Raw genomic sequence first — 20,516 nt, 5'->3', positions numbered from 1 at the left:
ATCTGAAATAAATGCTTTGAATTGATCTATATCTGAGATACAGGCTTCAAATACTATTTCACAAAAAAATTCTGCATACTGCTTCTGAGCTCAAGCTTCAGCAATCTTTTTTTCTGCATGGAAAAAGTTTCTTCATACCTGAAGAAACAGCTTTCGCTGCGAGTGAACCGTACCAGTGTGAGGAGGTGGGAACTTGGAGTATGGGAACAGGCCGTTACAAAGTGCCTGATGTCCTAGAATACAGCCACTAGAGCGCAGCTGAGGTCTATTCAGAAATCAGAAAGCAACAAATTAAGTTGCTGTAAAAAAGGCAAATAGTTTGAGATATTTTAGCAGTAGTATAGTTTTCCTAGGTAAATATTTTGTTCTGCTCTTTTAGGTTCATACATGGCGTAATGTGTCTCATTTATCCAAACAAACTGGAAAACAAGCACAGAAGAGAACTAGAAGGGAAAGAACCTTAGAAAAGGCTGGAAAATGTTTTGCTTAGTCTGGAAAAGGGAAGTTGGGGAAGGCAGAAAGAAAAAGGAGACAAGTTTGGTAAGTTTGGGGGATAGCAATCAGCTGTACTSATGACCTTTGGCTGTGAAAGGCTCTGCTAGCAAGGAAGGCACTGCACGCTTGAGGTGTAGGTATGGCAAGCGGAGGATTGCTCCTGCCCAGTAACTGGACTGTTCAGTGCAATTCAACAGCTGGATGCATAAATTGCCAACCAACGCCAGCTATGGTGGGACTCAAAAGGCAACTTTTGGATTTATTTAARGTGAAGATGGAGAAAGTTTGAAATATAGCATTTAGCCTGGGGTAACTGCTCTGACTTGTTCCATCTCTGCAATCAAGGAGCAGATTTTCTCYCACCCCTTTTCTAATTCCACATTTCTAATAGCTGCTATAATGAGGGCGAAACTCTTCATTTTAAACTTTCACCTTTGCTGAAGATATGCTGAAGGGGCATGGCTCTGAGTTTCAGCCTGAAAGGTCTCTGTGAGCTCAAGACAGATAAAGACCTTCYTGAATTTCTTGAACACTCCAGATGACTGCTGCAAGCAGGGGCGATAGTTTTGCTTGCTCTTGATTATAAGGAGTTTACTTGCTTGCTTGTGTGTGGTTTCCCCTCTGCCTGAAGGAAGTTTGTTGTTTCAAATCCTTCCCGAGTCAGTGTTTTAAGMGGGCTAATACTGCCCATCGCACAGTGCTGAAGGTAAGTTGCTGGGGTGGGGGATAAAACCCGCAGTGTTTAAGGCTGCTTAACTCCTTTACTGCCAAACAGCACCTGGTAATGGCTACGTGCGGACGTGCGGGTTTTGGATTCTGCGCGGGGCCAGGCAGCTGGGCACAGGCGGCCCCCTCCTGCTGCCGCCCCAGCACCGCCAGCCCAGGCCCCCGCGACCCCTTCGACACCGCGCTGCCACCAGCAACGCCCCGCTTCCGCGACAGCAGTGACCCGAAAGAGGCCGAAAAGCCTTCACTACCGTTGGATAAAACACACACAAGCCATAACTGCTTTTGTTGTCGTTGTTGTACAAACCAGAGTAAGGTTTTGCTTACGTTCGCCTGGGACTGGAAATAAGTGGCTCTGGGAGCTGTTCCTGCCTAGATGGCGCTGAAACCCAAGTATTCCTGTTGGGGTCTGCTATAGCGGGCTTTCAGTCGGCCTCTCTCGGTGCCTCTTTATTTTTAAAAATTGCRAAGAACTGTTCACTTCCTGCACAGATGACTGAAGAGTAAAACAAATGTGATTTGGTTTGATCAGACAGTTTTTAAAATCGTATTATTTTAATTTTATCCAACTGTTCTCATGGTTAAATGTATGATAACTGTTTCAGCTCAGCTTATTTTGGTATTTTTGTCAAATGAATTATCGACATCCCCTAAACAGCTCATTGGGTCTAGCATTCAGATTGTAAATGACCTCTTTTTATTTAGASGGGCAATTGTTTTCTTAACCTAAAGAAAGCCTAACTTTATGGAACGGAGTTTGCATTGCCTTCAGCCTAAGTAAGTACCAGTTAAGAACATTAAATTTTGACTGCTGTACAAATCTCAATAAAGACTTGACAATCCAATAAAGATGAAAGCAATTGCTATTAAATTTTAAGTCTAAATCTAAAGTGAATGCTGCAATTGTAGAGCATCCTGTTCCTACACAAACTCAGGCCTGGATTATGATCCTATACATTTCCAATTCTCTAAATATTTAAACAACTCACTTAGCAATAAGAAAACCATTAATGATTTTGCAATGCTGAGGGGAGAAAAAAAGTTCAACAGTTGATACACTGATATGTGTTCATAGCAGACTATTATGGGAAATTTTTTTGTGAATGCTAAAAGTTTCTGGAGTCGATTTCATGCCAAATCAGCAAATGTGGTATTTGTGAGTATGACCATTTTGATGAAAACAATGATTTTTCAGCATCTTAGTGACAATTGCAACCCCACAGCAGCTACAGATCCTGGCATATCCCTACAGCGTTCCTAGCAGACAGCGCCAGAAAYTGGGACTCAGAAGAAATGCTTCCCATTCTCATCTTTGCTGCACACATTTTCCCCTGCAGGAGAAGAACATCTGTGAACGCTAGAACGTTTTGTTCTCCGCAGATTTCCTGAGGGCTTCAGAACCAGCAGTTTAGATGCATCTAGAGCAGCACGGTCTGGTCCGGAGGCACAGAGGTCTGGGAGAAACAAAGAGCTGCTGCTAACCAACAGTCTTGCATGTAGTTTTGGTTTTAGTGTTAGTTTTGTTTTCAACGTTCATATTCCTGTCTGTGACTATCTCAGAGTTTCCAGAGAGCTGAATTCATGAACACGTCATGCTTTTCAGCTTTTCAGTGTTGCCTTATGCTCAAAATAAGGTAACTTCATAAGAAGAGAGATTTCTTCTTATGCACAAACATTCTGAATTTATTTTGATCTCTATGCATTTACAGTAGTGTGACTGGGCTTAGAATCTGCCTTAGCATCTTTTCCCTTCTGACTCATTATGAAAGAGGGGCAGCACAAATCAAAAATTATTTGGGGGCGGGGGGGGGCGCAGTCCTAGTCAGTCAGATCTCTCAACGAAGRTTTCTTCTAGGTTAGAGAAATAGCAGTGCAAGTGGGATTTCACCTTGCTGCTGGCAGATAGAATACACAACATACCCTGTCTCTTGCCTAGAGTAGCATAGGGAAGTGATTTGGGCTTTCTTTATCGAAACATTGGCTGGAGAGATGTAAACCTCAAAATTACAGAAGGAAGACTTGTGACTGCTGAACTTTCACACACACTTCAAGACAGCGATAGCTGATGCTGCTGTAGTCCTTCCCCAGCCTCTGCTTTCCGTATCTGTGCTGCCTCCTGACTGGGCTGGCACAGGCTTGAGCAAATAGGATCAGAGACTTTCCTGAGTTACCAAATCTGGCAAAAAAGTAATGATGAAATAGTTTCAGACTGTATCTCTTCCCTGCTCTGGCTTTGCTGTGTGGCTATGCAAATGGTTGTGCCATTTGCACAGGATCGGAGGTGTAGCATAGCAGGAGAAATGGTTGGTGCTGGCATTGGGGCTGGGGGGGGCTGGGGCTGTTTCTTTTGGCAGCGATGCCAGTTCAGACTGTACATCAAACTACAACATAAACAAGGTGGATCATCCAGAAAAAAAAATGGGAACCCTCTGCATTTTAACTGTGTTGATAATCTCATTTCASCCTCTTGTTCTGGCTGGTGGGGCACTCATTATTTCTTGTTTAGGATTTAYACTCACAAAATTTAAATCCTGTTTTCCAGAGTCGGTTGAACATTCATTTAGGTACTTCTTGCTATTTTTGACTGTTATCTTCTGTTTAGCCTAATAGATTGCAGCATTTAGACATTACTTTCAAGCAGTTTTATCACAAATGACGTATAAATAACATAATCTATGACACTGAAAGAAAGCTGAAGGCAGACACTGAATTGTTTGAACTGTCTGCTGCTTAACTTAGCACAGTAAGAGCTGAAAGTTTCATCTAAGTACCTATTTTTAACTGTTCCACAAAACTCCCACTTGTTTCTCATCCTGTAATGTTTTTACTCCTAAATTATCTGGATTCAGTAAGGAAGATTCTGCATTTAGCTCCTGGATGGTTGGTTGAACTGGCTATACGATACGAAGCCTGCAGAGAAAGACAACTGCTCTTCGTTATACTTCTATGTCTTTTACAGGTTTGTTTTCTTAGAAAGGCACAGATTGTCACTGAGCTTAGACTCTGTGAACAGATTTTCTTTCCTCATTGTCTATTTATAGCTTTATTACAATACTGCAGAGTTTTCTGTGGAACTGGGATCCTTATATATTTTGAGAGTTTGGGTACCTAACCAGTACCCCTGTCATCTGGGTCTGATCGGCTCCTAAGTGCTTCAGGCTAACTTTTCTAGAAGCAGCATGCTCTGTGTAAGAACTCCACCTTCAGATGTCATGTATACTGTAATGGGTTGTTCAGTACCACAGTTTTGCTTTTTCTCAAATTCTTCATGTCATACTAGTGCCTTTGGCAATGCAGGGCTTTGCAGAGCACTGAACGAGGCTCTTCTGAAAGCTTCTACCTCCTTCTAAATTCTAAATCCCTGCAAAAGAACTATCTCAGGTTTCCCGTGGTTGAGAGGAGACTTGCAAACTGACAAGATCAAAACTGAGATGTTATCTGGGAACAGTTCATTTGGCGCCTAGGCTGTATGAGCACATTTTACAGAAATTTATCTTTCCGAACTCTGATCTCCTGGGTGATTTTTCAGATATAATTAATCTTGCACTTGCACTTTGAGTCCTATATTAAAAAAAATACTAGTGTCCATATACTAAGCACTACTAAGCACTACTAAGCACTTCTGCTTCACCTCAGGTCAATATGTCACTCACAAATTGGCCTTGTTCATGATGACATGTGTTTGGATGAGGAAGTAATGAGTGTGTATGAAGAGTCTGCAAGTGCCTGCTCTGCCAGCAGAGTTCTCTCTTGCACACTGCTACCCAAGGCCTGGCACTGCTTACTTTTCATCCAATTCGTTCTTGAAAGAACTTAAGAATAYTGTCCACATCCTGTTTCCCTGAGCAACAGGGCCTGAGGGCACTAATAGGCCTTAATGGCCCTAACCAGCCTCACCTGGGCCCCCAGCCCAGTCTACGGTCCAAGGGCTCCTCTTTAGCTCAGGCTGAAGCACAGCCTGTAGCCCTGTCTCTGGTCTTGTCCTTTTTTGTTTCAGACTGTGCTCCTGAGAGGGACCCTGACCATCATCTGCTGTGTTCAGGACTGTCAATGCACCCTGTGGCCAGCTGTGGCTCTGCTGCCCTGCCTGGGCCCGGTGGGGCTGTGCTRGTGGTTTGGCATGGCCTGTGCTGGGTTCACTCTGGTGTCCTGCCACAAAGGAGCCATCAACCTGCCTTGCTCCCAGCTGCTGTTTGAGTTAACAAGTGTAGCTTTCCCTATGGCAGAGAATTTCGGGGGTGCAGAAGTTTCTGGCTGGCCTCAACATCATCCTCAGTCTCTGCTAAAATATTTGTGGATTAAGGCTTGAAGAGGCACAGATCTCCTCAGATAAGGTACTTCTTGCTTTCCAGTAAAGTTTTGGCTTTTGAGCCAAAGCACCTGCTTTCCATTCTCCTCTGCACCAGTCATAGGCTTGACATAGCATTTAAGTGATGATGGAAAATATCTGGATTGCTCTAATTATATTCATTTAAAGACAAAGGCTGCTCAGTGCTCTTATTTATGTTAATATGTTGTGGTAGGATGGTCTGGAAAATGAATGACCCTACTGTTGGTAGTTTCAGGAGGATGAAGTTGAAGATGATGAGTTCATTGTCCTTATTATATAAGGTGTGAGTGGGACTGTTACACGCTTTCTTCTTCAGAGATTGCTGTGACTTAATGGGATTGAGGAGCTGACAGTTCTGTAGATAAGATGAGATAGAGGTGAGATGCTGTGTCAATCTGATCTTTGCTGTACAAGATGTTGCCTCTGTATATTTGCTTATATGGCAGAGAATGTGTGTGTGTGTCCTACACAGCTGAGTAAACCGCTTGAACGTTAGTCTGAGTCAGACTGAGTGTAGCCAAGATACCCACCTACTGTGGCCTGACAATAGAAATGGGTGTGCTTGTGGCCTCAGAGCTAGTTGTTCCTCCTTTCTGGGCCATAGTGAGGCTTATTGAACAACCTGTAGGTGTCAAGAAACCAGTAGCGTGGTCATGAGTTTCAGCTAATGACCAGAGATCCTTTATTCATAAGATAATTCAGGTTGGAAGAGACCTGCGGAGGTCTCTAGTCCAGGCTTCTGCTCACAACAGGGTCAGCTGTGAGATCAGACCAGGTTGCTCAGGGCTTTCTTCRGGTGATTCTTGAAAATGCTGATGACAGTTATGCATGTATGGATTCAGAGAGACTTTGTGGGGAAGATTTTCATGGCGGAATCTTCCATTATTGTCGTCTTGTTTTGTTTTGAGTAGTAACCCTTTCCTGTTGACTTTTGGGCTTGGTTTGTTTCAAGTGTTACTGAACTTTCTTAGAATCAGGTTCCTGTTCATTTAGACAAGCTTGTGCTTGCTCACTAGTTTGAGAATCTGTAGGTCAAGATAAATAATGGCTCTTGCAAAATGAGACAGTAGTATCCCTAATGGAAAGGGTAAACTTAAAATCCTCTTAATTCGTGAATAAAAATTCAGATGCAAGGTGAAACACTTACCTCTGCCCCAAAGTAAGTGGTCTGTAAATATAACCTGGAGAAGATTTGAGGCCCTTTTCTTTTCTTTTTTTTTTTTCTTTTTCTTTCCCTTTTTTTTTTTTTTTTCCCCTCCTCGTTAGGAAGCAAAGAAGAATTATTTCTTTCCATTTTTTGTATTTCCACAGCAACAAACTTGCCTTTGTACTTTAATGTATTAAAGCATGGAGGCAGTTCCCCAGAGTCTGATTGTTTGATTTGTTTTCTTGTTTTTATCTTTGTTGGTTGGTTGGTTGGTTTGGGTGTTTGGGGCTCATTTAGCTTTTTTTTGGAATGACTTGCTTTGCCTCAGTTGAACCAAGACAGAATCGCTGCTGATCAGCATGAGGCCTTACAAAGGGATTTCAATTGTGATAAACTTCCTGGAGATGGGTCTGGATAGGAATCTTGGAATTGCTTGGTCCTTTTCTCAGATGCCATTTCTAAAATAAAATTGTTCTGGTTTATGTGGAGATGTATACAACTATATATAGGAGCAAAGGGGGAATATTTTTCCATCTGTAGCTGCAGGTTAGGCTTTGAGCCATCTAGCTACATGGCTGTGCTCTCATGGTCTTATGAGATGCTAAATTTATTAGCACTAAACTGGGTTGTAAACTTGGGTAGTCAGTGTATGTGGCATGTAGCCCACGTAAACAATTCACTAAGCTATGCGCTTGTGYGGTTCAGTCAAATACACAGCTGCCAGTTCCAGATTGCTTTTTGGATAATGTTGAGACTCTCTAATAGCCAGCGCAGTACTGGAATATACTTCAGCTGTCCTTGTTAATGGATGGATGGTTTTACAAGAGAATCCATTTGTGCAAAATGAGCTCAGGTTCCCATTTGTGYGCAACAATCAGAACTGTATCAACACAACATATGTCTCTATATGTGTAGTTTTATAATCATATTTACTTTCCAGTAGAGCATATRTTAATTATATATTAATAAAAATCAATCTTTGGATATGTCGGTGTTCAGGCCTCAACTTCTTAACTTTTCTGGAGACCTTTCRATAAGAGCAGAAGCTCATCTGAAAAACAAATAGAAGGAAACCATGTAATAAAAGCAATAGAATGTTACTGTGCGCATTAACCAATTTAAACTTCATCGTCTTCTCCGAATAGAGAAGAAACYGGTGCATGTGTGGCAGAAGTGATATGGAGGTGCTGGTGCAGAAATTGGGTATGAACTGAGGATAGCTTTTGAGATGATGAAGGGATCAAGGACACCCTATTCAGTTTAACACAATCTTTATAACTGRTCTTGAAATACTTTCTTTGCTTTAGACACTATATGTTAGCCAAGTCTTTCGCTCATAGATCATCCATGGGCAAGGCAGAGGACCAAAGGAGAGACAGAAGATTAAGTGCCAGCTGGATTGCATGGAAATGCCCAGGCTGAGGCTTGCTAAATGCTTTGGGCAGAGCCAAAGTATACTTGATTCTCTATTAATAAAAGCATCGAGTAGGATTTAAGAAGACTTTCATTCCAGCAGTTAATATTACATCCTGAATTCCTTCCATCAAACTGACACATTGAAGGATTGTTGTAGGAAAGCACTGTAAGGAGCTGGGTAGGAAAAGCATTGAGGTGGAGGTTTGGCAGCAGCATCCACTTCCCACATCAGTTTGGGTATTTATAGTTTCAAAGGACGGATGAGGGGAAGAAGAAAAATCACCTGTTACCACAATGGTGAAAATCAGTTGCAGATAGGAACGTGCAAAGAGAAGGTTGGGCAGAAAGGAAAACCGAAGTTGATTATAAGATTATCTGTATTTCTGCTGTAGCACTTGCTGGAAGAGGTACAAGACAATTTTGTTGTATTTTAAATGGGTACAGACTTTGGGTGACTGCATTACTTAAAATGAAATGATATTTTCAATTTTCCTGGAAAGGAAGCCCAACAGGCAGCTGTTAATTCACTAATTTAACCTATGGGAGCAATTTTACTGTGGCTATAATAAGTTTCAAGGTAAAATATTTTTATTTATGAAAAGTAGCAAGAAAACTAAAATTGGATAGGGCTGGGAAAGAATTCAAATCAYGCTTTAGGCACATTACTTTCTGAGGCAGTTATTGTATTCACATCTTGATTCACAATATTTCCATTTCCCAGTGTTTATATTGCAGAATTATTCATGAGTTTAGATCAGGTTTGAACACTGATCTTTGACAGAGTGTTTCTAGCTTTCCTCTCCCAACCATGTATATCAGCATTTTACAAAGCAAACTGTAGAGAATGAGGCATATGTGGTATAACATATTTAGTAACTTAATTATTTAGCTGTTAAGAGATTTTCTGAAAAGTGCACGGCCACATTCTCTRATGGTCCCTGTAACAGAGAAAGCTAATTTGCTCAATAAACTGTTGGTCAGATATCAGGTGATGGGGAATCTTGCATGGGGATTATAAGTGTCTACATAACTGATGTTTTTCATTACATATCTTTTTCCCTCCAAACTCTGCTTCGCTTTATAAGTGTGTCCTCTTTACACACAGAAAAGAAAACTTTGTCTTTTCCCAGCTACCTCTTAATAATGATAATCATTGTTGAAGTATACAAGTTKCTCATGATTCCAAGATCCACAAAGACCACAACTTAATACTTAGGCATTTCACTCTATTCAGACATGTTGAAATCCAGGAATGTTGACTCACCATCAACATAAACAACATCTTCCTATCTGAGCGCAAGATCTGTTTCTTTGACCTTTTGCTAATACAAMTGTGCATGAGCTGGGAGGTACTCGGATATTAAGAGGGATGAGCACAGCATAAGAGTCTGTATCATATAAAATATCACCAAGGTCATGCAAAGTTTACAGAAGAGCAAAAACTTTAATCTGTGCGCTATGGATTTCAGTCCTGTGCATTAGCTGCAAAGCATCTTTTCCTCAGGGTGTAAGCACTGTAGTCAAAGAAATCATAGTAGGCAGGAATAAATTCCTTAGCATGGCTTTCTGCCCCAGTTAATGTATACTGCTCCATAAKAGAGCTAATCAGCTTTGGTACAGCATGACACTGCTTCTGCTATGCTGCTCCAGTATCGAAATTATGCGTAGCATAAGCTGACAGCTCTTACATGAGGTTAGCAAGAAACTTCCTCTGCTGACAAGTTTTTCCTTATGGGAATTCTGAGTTTGTTTTGAAGCATYTTTTGCTGTTCACAGTCAAATAGGATCCAGCTGGGATCCTGTGGGACCCAGACAGGATCCATCCTGTGTTCCTCAAGTACTAACAATATTGTAGAAGGTGCCACATCTCCTACAATGAATCCTTTGAAGGAATATCGCACCCAAAGCTTTGCTGGAAGCCTTGWTTGAATGATCACTGAGAGCTCTGTGGGTTTGGGCAGTCTTTGGAAGTGGCTGTTGGCAGGGTGCTCACTGCCTTCAAAGGAGAGGGGCTGCGCCAAAGGCACTGTATCTGACTTGATAAGAAAATTTTAAACAGATGGAAAGTAATCTGGAAAAAGCAGATGTATTAAGACTCAGTAAGAATAACAGTACTGTTGTGTTGTCAAAGGCTGTTACTACAAACAAGACTCGAGAATAGAAAAATAAGCAAAAGAACGTCAAACTAACAGAGACCTTGCAGGAGCTTCTCATCTGTCTTGTTTGTATTCGCTATTTGCCTTAATCTTGATATACCAAAGAAACACGCTTCACTTACAGCATACAGGCAGTGCAGTTGATGCCAGCTGAGAAAATGGTAATAGTCCAAACAGTTTGCTCCTTTTCTGGTATGAGCATGCTCACAGGGCAGAGGTTAGAGCAGCATCACCTCTGTCAGTCCACTAATACTYGAGGAAATTTTGAGGTTGCTATTCTGGTGCACGTCTAACTCTAATACTGATCTCATGGCAAGGGCTTGATACATCTTGGCATTTGCGGAGTCAGAATTAAAACAATAAATCTGAAGATCATATGCAAATGGGGGAAAAAGCGACTACAATTTGGAATAGTGGCATTTCATGCTCCTTTGTGTTTCATGCTTCATCCTGCACTGCTTTGCTTTTTTCTGTGGCCTCCCTCATACTCATTTCTTCTTGATTAAATGGATCCTCCAAATCAGGTTATATATTTGTTTATRTTATATCTAACAGTAAGATAAGTGAGGCTATTCCTCCTTGAATTTTTTGTTTAACATCTCCCCAAATATAATAGGTCATTAGTCATTGCATGGTATAAGTCTGAACAATTTTGTTATCTCTATATCAGTCAAGAATTTGTTCTGCAGCATAGTGGCATTATTTAGTTATCAAATCAGATGTTTGCTGCACTGTGGTAGCATCCAATCCGTAGTAGTCCCMAAACCATTTTGTTGTTACTTATCCTCCAGAGCAGAGGCCCTCAGGTGTCGGTAAGGTGCTGCAGGGCATCCCCTTGCCCCTAAGGTGCCTGCCAACAGACTTAGGAGAGCTAAGGTAAGAGCTGTCTGGCTGTTTTGATTAGTGCAAAGACACTGGCATGCCCAGAGCAGCTAGTAGAGTGGGAGAGTGTAAAGGTGGCTCGGAGCCAGCCTTGCACATCCATGCTTGTCTTCAGCCTGAGGGAGCACCATCCTCTCCCTCAGTTCCAAGTCAAGTTCTATTCTTCCACTTCARTCCTGCAGCTCTGTTACCATCTATGAATGAGAGTTCGTTTTGAGTGGATGTAAATTGAGTGTCTATCCCCTGGAGCAAAGGCCTTTGCCTGAATGCAGTAAGACAGGCCTAACTTGGAGGTATTTTGAACCTGTTTATAAGTAGCTTCCAATGTGCTGTGTTTAAAATGAGTTGCAAATGACACATAATTCATCTAAATTTAACTTCACCCTTCACAAAAGAACAATTCTGAAAAGGGAAATATGGTAAGAAATTGAATTAGGTTTCCCAATACTGAAAGCTTATGAACAGCAGCCTAATGCAGTAAGCCTGATAATGAGGATGGAGTGCAGTGTTAGTGAGGCCTTGACATTAAAGGGGAAAAACAGATGATTTTATGAGACTGCTGGTGTTGTGAACAAATGATCTGTATTCAAAAGAAAGCATAGAGCAAACATTAAAGTTTAATGGAATAATCTCAGGGGGAGGTTATTTTCATGCAGCTGAACATTTTTCTTATTAGCATAACACATGGTCACTCTTGCAACATGCATAATAATGTTGTTCATCACCCTGTTGTTCTGTGTAAAGGTTAAGTCTCCTTGGAAGTGTAGTCAAATAAAGTAGTTTATTATGCGCTTTGGAACGCAGTTCTCCCTGTGAAGCATACTTGAGTTCCGTGTACTACTACAGTGCTACTGGAAACTGCACACATCTTGAATATTCAAAAGATAAAGGGCAGCGCTAATGTTTTGCACTAGCCGCCTTTGGAGATCAGACTTCTTTACGCAGAGTCTGTAAGGACTCATGTCACTCTGTCCCTTGTGAGCTGAGAGAGGTTCTTAGTCTCCATGTGGGAAAGTTGAGAGACTGATTTGGTCCCTAAGTTTCAAAGCTGGGTATGGCAAACGAGACACCTGAATTGTGACACTCTGAAGAGCTCAGTGGCGGCAGGTGCCGGACTCTTAAATACACTCGGAAGTGGCGACTCTTCTAAATCTGTTCAGAGGACAGTAACCTTTGGCAGCCTTTTTGCTTTCAAGGCTGCATTAGCTGTGCTGCCCTCTAAAGCTCATCCATGGGAGAGGAGAAGAACGGCTTTGCAGGCTTGCTGCGGCCACCTGTCTGCATGGTCTCTGCCACAGAACTAAAATACTACTGCCAGGAACTGAGTTCACTAAGAGACTGGTGAGCACTGAAGCTGTAATTACTAGAGGTTGAAAATCAAGATCTGTAATATCAGCTGCCTAGTATCTGGCCACAGCTGAAACTGCCATATAAAAGTCAAATACTTGTCGCACTGAATTTTTTCTAAGAATATTCTTTTGCTCACTCTGATCCTTGTCTATTTTCTTCATAACTTTAGCTGCATTTTATAAAACAGCTGGAAGCAATGAGTTGTTGCAGTCCACGCTTGGTGCTTGGTCCAGCACCTGCTCCTTCTCCGCGCTGTCACGCTGGCTGAGGTGAGCAGCACACCTCCTGCCTGTGCTCTTCGCGTGAAYTCCTGCCCAGCTCCACTCTCCTGTCACTTCCTCCTGTACGAGCAACCACCATTGCTACATAACTGTTAAACCTACGCCCAGTTCCACGCACGCAAATGTATATAGACAGGTACGCTATAGACACATAAACTGTGCGTTTAAGCTTGACTTCCTGATTGCTGTCTTTACACAAACACTTGAGTTTATTTAGAAAACAGAAGTACTTCAAAGTGCTTTTTTTAGGTTTGTAATGAGATTTTTATGTATTTTTTCTCACCTCCGTATCAGTCATTCAAGCTTGCTGTATGCATCTGCCAAGAAAGCTTACAGATTTATTACAGTAGGAAGCTGTAGTTTCTGCAGTTGGTTTCTGATCTTGGACAAAAACAGATAGAGATCTTAGGCCTTTGATTCTGTGATCTTTGAAATGGTTCTACTAATGTCCACATCATCGGAGGACTGAATTTCCAGGACCAAACCTATTAGGTCCTGAGCTCCTCAGCTCCTGCTGAGTTAGAAGMAGCATTGAACCTTGCTGATAATTAAACAGAAAGGCATATACAAAACACGCCATTACTATTCATTACTTTGGGAACACTAAAATATAAATATGTATTTGTTGCAAATGTAGGCTGTGACTAATTCATTCATAAATCTCTTGAATTATGGTTGGTCATGTTGTATCAAGAGTTCAAGTTTTGCATTTAGAAAAGCACCCGCTGTGATTTGCAAATGTGAGTCGGTAGGRTCTGTGCTCCTAACTCTTCATGGATGCTTTCTTAAACCCTACGCAGGAAGTTTATTTCCCATCTTTCTCTCTTACTTGTGCAAATCATGGTTAAACTCTTTCAGTGCATAGTGTATTTCTTGAAATGATGAAAACCTTATGGCTGATTCTTTATAATTTTATTATGAACTTTTCAATAGTCATTTTTTTCTCCTCTAAAGCTCTTATTCACAACGTATAGATCTGTGTGTGTGTGTGTTTTTTTTTCCCCCAACAGAAACCCTTGAGTGGAAATGAAAAACCTAGGTGTATACTTAAAATGTACTTACATTTTAAAAAATGCATTTATGTAGCTTGCTAACTGTGCTAAAGCCTTATGGGCAACCCTGAACTTTTGCATTGTGGACTCAGGACTTGCAGCTGAAAATCTGCCTTGGTCTGTGAGATCCATGTTAATCTTGCAGGTGCAGGATGCTTGGTGTCTGGATTAGCCAAGTGTTTCATTCTGTGTAAAACTTCTAGATTTTAAGCATGAAAAAATGCTAAGTCAAGTCATACTGTTTAGTATTTTCCTCATAGCTATTATGGTATCTCTCGCTTCTATTGATATACTGAACTGAAACCATTTAAAGCTTTATAGATGTTTTATAACAATCCATTTAATGGAGACATTTAGAACTGTGAAAAACAACTATGAGCAATTGCTAAAGATTTGTGAAATGTGAACTCAGTGGTTAGTCACTCATGGAGAAGTTGTATACATTTATACTCACTCTGTCTTTAGCTAGTCACATACCTATTGTGATGACCCAAATCTTTCACTAGCTTAAAATCAGGTTATCTCCAAGAATAGAGACTCTATCTATTGCCAACACTTAAACTGAAGCTAAGARAAAGACGACTGAGTGACCAAGGCCTATTAATGAGTTTACTTTTGCTCCGTTATTCCAGCTGAGGATTTGGTCTATCCTTCTTTATCATGTCATTCAGCACTCAGCTAGATCATGACTGGGGGCACAATTTTCAAAGTGAGAGTTCAAAGTGCTTAGTGACTAAGGATGAGATGACTGGCAAGGCTTAGATTTGTGATTTGTATTTGGAAACAATGCCAAACTTCATGTGAACTGTGAAGCAAACTCCGTATTTTCTTATGAACTTCAGCTGGCATAAGAGTTTAAACATATACTGGCAGTAAGGATATCCTGGGGGGAGCGAACATACACCAGTCAATTTTGACTTTTAAGGTATATATTATTCTGCTTTTTTTTAAATGATTGGTATAATTCCTTAKTGCTTTCCAATGAAGATGAGCAAAGCATTTATCCAATTCCATTCTGTTTATCTTGTTCAAAGTGTAAGTTTTATGACTTATATGGTGATCTTCCTTATATGGTCCTATGTCAGTAGTAGAACAATWAACATATGTTACCTGTGTAGCTCATGTGAGACTTCAGTGACTCCCAGTTCACTTTCATTTGTATGCATATTGACATTTTTTGTAGGAAAGGTTAAATTTCCTCTCACGGTTTACACAGTATATATTGTAATAGATCAGCTCAAACACCACCTTGAGGGTGCTGCTGAAGGACCTACTCGATTGACAAAGTTACCTGCCTGAAAATATGTAAAAGCGCATTTGCGAGGGAGAAAACTATTCAACAAGAACGGGTTTGTGGTTGAAGGTGCCAGACGTACAAGGGAAGCGGCCGCCCGTGGAGGCACTGCAAGCTGCCGCACACGTATGCTCGGGCACGGTAATGTGTTTTGCAGTCATTCTAATGTGTCTGCAGAATTACTGTGGCTAATAAAGGTGTCTCAGTCCTGAATGTTATTTATAATGACACCAGACTGAAAGCAGATCTGCCGTCAGGATCCTCTACAGGAGGACTATAATGAGACAAATACTCCATCTTACTAACAGCAGTAAAAGGGCTTTATTTCTCCTGCTTTTAGAAGCCAGAGTTTTTCAGACTTAAGATTTAYGTATCGGATTTTAAGCAACTCCTACAGGAGTATGCTGACAGTAATCTAACCGAAAAATTATTCATGCCTAAGAGATCTGTTACAACAGCTTGTTGTCACCAAGACAAAATAACGCACTGAAAAATTTGCAAGTGAAATTATAATCAAATGAATTTGTGTAAAAAGTAATGAGCCTTTCCTTGTCTAATTTACTCATCTCTAATTATAATCTCAGCACGACAGTAACAAGTTAAACTCAGCAGGTATGTTTTAGCTAATGGRAATTACGTGCTTAAACTTCTGGGAAAGGGGAGGGAAGGGAAGAGTTTACTTTCTTTGGATGCTTTTATGGAAATAGAATATAAAGCTAGTGATACTTCAGGGTTACTTGACAGTCTCACAGACAGAAGTCACTACTGTAGTCTGTCCTTTGTTCCAGTGTTGTGACTGTCTGCAATCAGATGAGCGTCTACCGGAGACATAATTTAATTTAAACTTTTAACAACAATGTAAAGCCTTTCCTGATTGAGAACACTGAATTCCCTTAAAAAGAGAGAGCAAATAAGCCGCATATTGCTGTAACTGTATGGTGAGTCTTTTACTTGGCCTTTCTACTCTCCCTCTGGACACCTTCTGGATACACTTTGTTATTAGCACTTCTGGAAGCTATAAATGGGAGATGATGTAACTTGTAATGAATCCAGTAAAAGCTTCCCATTATTCTGAATGGAAATAGTGGGATTGTTCTTGCTTTTATTTCTTTACCATTAGATTTTTGCACTAGGTAGATATTCAGCGTATTGTGACTCTTACTGGTGACATTCCTAAMTCATTTACTCTTAAATAGTTCTTGTCAACATGTGTTCTGATTAGTTTCAGCTATTTTGAAATTGAAAATGATGACTGCAATATCAGTCTGTCACTTAGCGTAAGTTTTCTGATATTGGATGCTACCTTTCTGATGCTGTATTTGTCCCAGTTCTTATAAAAATCAATGGGAAGGCCTACAAGCATTTAACTGAAAACTGCACYGAGCCTGTATATATTTCTTATTGAGTGGTTTAAATTCCTTGTATTGTTCTAAAKTTATATAATCCTTTTACTTTCTCAGATATTATTAATAAAAAAACTTAATACATTTTGGCACTTGGGAATGGTAGGAAAGTTCGTCCAAATCGTGACATTTATTGGGGGCTATGCTYTTATTTGAACAAGGAAAGGTCAAGAAAATGCATCGCTGTTTGGATTTAATAAAAATACAGATGAAATGTAACAAGAGTTCTTTCCCAGGAATTATCTAGCATTATCTAAAGGTATGCTATCCAACAAAACATCCCTTTTCCTTCACATGAAATGATCTCAGTCATCACAGATGAATATTTAATTGCCTCTAATTAGAGATATGATCCAGTTTTAAAGTCAACTGTAAAACTCCAATTAATATTAAAGGGTTCTGAAACAAATATACAGTCAGCCCATCTGGCTGTTTTACAGCTGTCTCTGGCCTGTAACACTCTAGTAACAAGGGTAGTAATGTACCAGTTACCATGAAGTTATTAAATCCCTTTCTCCCTGACTTTATGAATGCAGGTCAGCAACATTTAATGGGATGTGTAGCGTTATATTTGCCTGTTCATTGTACAGCAGCGTATAGCTTCTCCTTAGTGAAGGCAGAGGTTAAATGTTCTCAGGTCAGGACTGTTGAGTAAAGAAGGGAACAGAAAGAGCGGGAGTAGACAAATGGATGCKTTAGATCATGGGGCAAAATCAATTTGTTCATCAAGTGGTTCCTATCGTTAGAGTAAGAATGAGAATCCCACTGTGGAGGCACAGCCGAAAGGGGCGTAGAGGCAGCAAGCGTGATGCTCAAACGCACGTTCATCTCCAACGGGTCTTACGCCCTCCGTGCTGCAAGGAAGGCATTAGCTCAGACAGCAAGGGGTAACTGTTARGAAGAAAAGCGGAAAGCCACAGGAAGGACTTGCTGGGGCAAAAACAGAAGAAATAAATCTTTCAAAGCACTACTAGGGTTTAGAACAGAGCCTATGAATTAAGAGCCCAGAGACAGTATTTGACTGAAGCCTGGTTTCTTTAGGATAAAGAGAGAGACAAGAGGAGCTGGAAATCTGCAGTTGTCTCCTTAGTCACAGCTGCCAAACGGGGACTGATCTYTTCTAAGATGACTTGTGCGCACCATCCTTGTTTAGCTGTACAATTAGGCGTACGCTTAAAGTTAGTAATTTTAAGGGAGACTACATCAATGCATCTTTCACATTAATATGCTCTTCCTGTACCGGTCTGGGATATGCRCACTGCAGTAAACTACTGAGGCTCCCACTGGGTGAGTTAAGGATGGAATAATCATGTTGAGTGTTGAATCCAGATGAGGGACTAGCTTTACATCACCCATYTTTAGCCATCTAACTTAGCTAAGTCTCTAGCAAATGGAGAGAGAGGCACCTCTCATCTCTTTCCTTCTTCTAGACTCAATAGCTCTTGCCTAAAATATGGTCATCCTAAGAGCTGAGCTCATTCACCTTCTAGAAATATGCTGTTCTCTTCAAGGAGATTGAGGTGACCAGACTAGCCTGGAGAAATAAGGTTAAATGACAGGAATATACACTGAGAGATTTTATTACTCATTTTTACAAAGAAGAAGCTTTAGTAAATCTTTTCTAATTATTTTTCAGTCAAAATGTTTCTATGTTGCAGTTTCACTGACTTCTGCTTCAAAACTCTCTTTTGGAGTATGTAGTGGTATGTTGGTATTTTGTGGTGTTGCTGGCAGCACTGGAAGTGTTTGAGCTTATTTTGTTTCAGTAAACTGCAGTGATCTCTGACTCTTACAATACATGTGAATCGGTGTCTTCTTAGGGGTATTTGAGGGTAATGGGTGCATCAGGAGCTGCATATCTCCTACTAACAGGCAAATCTGGAAAGGATTTGTGAGCTGTGGGGTCAGGCCCTGCACCTTGTTCTGTCTATAGCACAATTAGGGAGTTRGTACTGAAGAAGAAAGTGCTGGCTGGTGCACAGACAAGAGTAAGGTTTTGCAGATCCCATGCGTAGGTGACTGCTGGGGATGAAGAGTGAGCGCAGGCTGCAATACCTTTGCATCCCTCTGGATGCTTAGCTCTTGCTGTCTGTATCTTTGTTGGCTTCCTGCACCACCTAGCTGTTTGATAATCTGGAGGTCCGAATTAAGTTTGGCTGAGGGTTATTTAGAGTCCTTGCTAGGCAAGGCAGCAGAAAAGTCGTTTAAGTTTTGCTCAATCCATTACCACCTTGTTMCTGCTGAAAACAGTGCTCAGTGTAGCTGGTGTTGAGTCCTGGGTTCTGTGGGAGACCATCAGAGATGTTAGCTGTAATTTTAAGTTTGGGGTTTTTTTTGCTTCCCTTGATCTCCTTAGAAACTTTTGAGGTCTTGTTTTCTATTGTAATTTTCTTCTTTACTATATCTAAATTTCGACAAGGAATCTTCTCAAGCTCGTAATGTGTTATCCTGCAGTTCTGAGCAAGTTGCTTTTTTATTTTCCCTTTGGCTGACTTTATCTATGTATCAGATGTAAGGTGGCTGAGTTAACGCCTACAAAGCACTTGGATGGATTATTTGGCTGAATTATATTACTAGCACTGTTAGTCCTGCATCCTTACGAAGTTAGAAAGTAAGCTTCCCAGCAGCTCCTAACTGCAACACCGATCCAAGCTGTTAGTAGAAACTGTGTTCTAGTTGGGAAGAGCAGTTGGCTGTAGAGTCAGTTCCCTGATGCTGTCATGCTTATTTTCATGGGATGTTTAATTCCCTGAACACTGCAGGACTCAAGAAAGCAACAGATGATGTCCTTGTGCTTGTTCCCAAGCTCCCTTTCCAGCTGGCACTTTGTCCCCTTAAAAGGAGCTGAAGGAGAAAACTTCAAAGCAGTAGTACTATGTCAGATATGTTGCATTCTCTTTGAGTTTCTCTTGGCTCTTTTTATTTATTTATTTATTTATTTTTAGAAGTTGTGTTCAAACTTCTAAATACAGTACCTTGGGAGCCTTTGTCTGCGGTAGGTGTGTTTTCCCATGTCTGTGTGCTGTTTCTGCTATGCTGTTATGTGAAGATCCATAATTCCTTCTCACAGATAATTCAGCCAAAATACAGCACAGCAGTTACAGTCCTGGTTCCAGGCACCTTCCTTGTTTTTAATCATTCCACTAATAGTGTTGCAAATGAAATTGCATTGAGAATGTAAGCTGCATCTTACTAAGTTTTTGAGATGAGAAAATTTACTGTTCCTGTTTGAAAAGCAARTGTTAAATACTGGGGAAAAAAACAAGCCCAATTTTACCCTTCTTGATTTTCTATTTAGACTAAATTTTGATAGAATTGTATCAATTTAAAAAACTTTTTTAAATAACCTACTTAAAGGACTACTGGATTTTTAATGTAAAGTAGTTCAGTCACAGTTGCCCTGACCATATCTAGTTCCAGGTTCTTTGTACAAGGCTCTGAGGCCCTTCAGAGAGTCCTTAGTTTTCATTCTTCTACTGACTAACGTTTTTATATCTATTATTCTGATAATCCCACCATCGTTTGCTTTCTTGTTTGATTTTTGCACTCAGCTCTGAGAAATGAAATTGTTTTTTAATCATCTTTTTTCAACTGAATCAATATTAGAAAATTGGATAATAGTAGCTATATGTGGGAAGTGCTGAGTACTGGTACATGCTGTGATCAGTGGGACTTGAGAGTGTGCAGCTGAGTGCATGATAACATTTAGTCTTTACAATAGCTGTTGGATTTTAACTTTTAAATATTTTGATGATGCTACAGATCAAGGTGAGCCATATTTATAATGAAATGTCATAGCATTCCCAAACTGTCTCTCTGTCTCTGCAGATCAACTCCTTCCAGATAACTCACTGGGATTTATCATGCCAGTGCTTTGTAGTCACAAAATCATTCAAACACCTCCAGAAGCATGATACTTCAAGTGTGTGTAGTGGTTTCTTGAAAAGAAGTACACTCTGCATCTTGAAACATCCTCTCCCTCAG

The sequence above is a fragment of the Rhea americana genome, unplaced genomic scaffold (assembly GCF_003343005.1).
Source record: "Rhea americana isolate MKP2758 unplaced genomic scaffold, rheAme1 scaffold_150, whole genome shotgun sequence".
Lineage (NCBI taxonomy): Eukaryota > Metazoa > Chordata > Aves > Rheiformes > Rheidae > Rhea > Rhea americana.
Note: the sequence above shows the minus strand (reverse complement) of the source record.